This window comes from Fopius arisanus, unplaced genomic scaffold (assembly GCF_000806365.1).
Source record: "Fopius arisanus strain USDA-PBARC FA_bdor unplaced genomic scaffold, ASM80636v1 scaffold00002, whole genome shotgun sequence".
Lineage (NCBI taxonomy): Eukaryota > Metazoa > Arthropoda > Insecta > Hymenoptera > Braconidae > Fopius > Fopius arisanus.
This window is the reverse complement of record NW_011887741.1, coordinates 138,920-140,052: the sequence shown is the minus strand read 5'-3', so window position 1 is coordinate 140,052 and position 1,133 is coordinate 138,920. Positions and strand designations below refer to the sequence as shown.

The 1,133-nt window shown below is 37.7% G+C and overlaps 1 protein-coding gene across 2 annotated transcripts in view; it reads left to right on the top strand.

Moving 5' to 3' along the window:
- The window catches only part of LOC105265586 (beta-1,4-glucuronyltransferase 1), a 53,763-nt gene that overhangs the window by 14,162 nt on the left and 38,468 nt on the right, over positions 1 to 1,133 (top strand). Inside the window, exon 1 of one of the 2 annotated variants that reach the window (XM_011303145.1) lies at positions 7 to 164. The exons of the other annotated variant lie outside the window; for it this stretch is intronic. The gene's annotated coding sequence lies outside the window, so the exon portion shown is untranslated. Of the gene's footprint in view, positions 1 to 6; positions 165 to 1,133 lie in introns of those variants that run through there. 2 annotated transcript variants of the gene reach the window in all.

Here is a 1,133-nt window from a genome sequence, read left to right as displayed (position 1 = left end):
AAAAAAAAAAAACCTCAAACCCAAGTGAAATAGCCCTGAGTGACTCAACCCCATCGGACGGATTCTCAATAAAACACTGACATTACCCCACAATCTCGCGAGTTCCACGGATTTCGGTGCCAAATGGACCAGAATTTGCCGCGATGTCAGCTGTAACATCCGAGGTACCAAACCTCATTTTACTCCCATTCACTCTCATCTAATCATCCATCATTTTCACTCTTCCAATTAGCGATACGTTATTTACTTATCTAAAAATATTTATATCCTGACCTTTCCTTCTGTCATTTTCCCAAATTCCCTACTACATTTTATTACTTAATTGGTGAATTATCTTACTTTGCCATCGACTTTTTAACAGCTCCATTCGCACAAGCCCTTCACCCTTTTATTCTGTATAATAATAATTATAGTCTCTTGGGAATGGGAGGAGCAGTGGTACACCCTTTCCCTGGGGTTGACGATCAATGAAAAGTGGGAAAAACAGTTTTTCCTGCACATGGAATTATTGTGCGAATTTCAGAAAAAAACAAAACAACGGTGTCTCTAGTTTTAGCAGCACGTGTAGACTTTAGTTACTCCAATTACATCATGTGAAATATGAATTCGAGGTCACGCTAGGGGCACTTTTGTGATGAATTGTTTAAATAGTACTGCATATGATGACACGGATCGGTGTGGAATGTTTTATAGATTAGATTTCGTTTTCCTGTAACGTGGATATTGTACAGCTAACACACTTTGCATGAAAGGGATCAGAAAGTGGGGAGTTTGGTGCATTATAGAACACGCACATGCGCCCAATTTTGTTGGAAATATTGCATGACAGCTCATATGATTTAGTTCATGTTTTTACAGGAGAACTCATTGTCGTCTGAGCAATTTATAATTCAGTAGCCAAGTGGTAAACTAGGAGGAGTACATTTCCTGTCGAGGCCGATTTTTCTCTAATATCTCGAAATTCAGGCGGTATTCCGAATTTTTTGTCAAGAGACTTTTTTTAGAAAAAGATAAGAGGAATAAAAAAGGTATCTATAAAAATATCGATATTCTCTTTCAATTTCGAGATATTGGCTAAAAACTGACCTCGAAAAAAATACATTTATCCTAGTTCATCACTGCGCAACGGAATT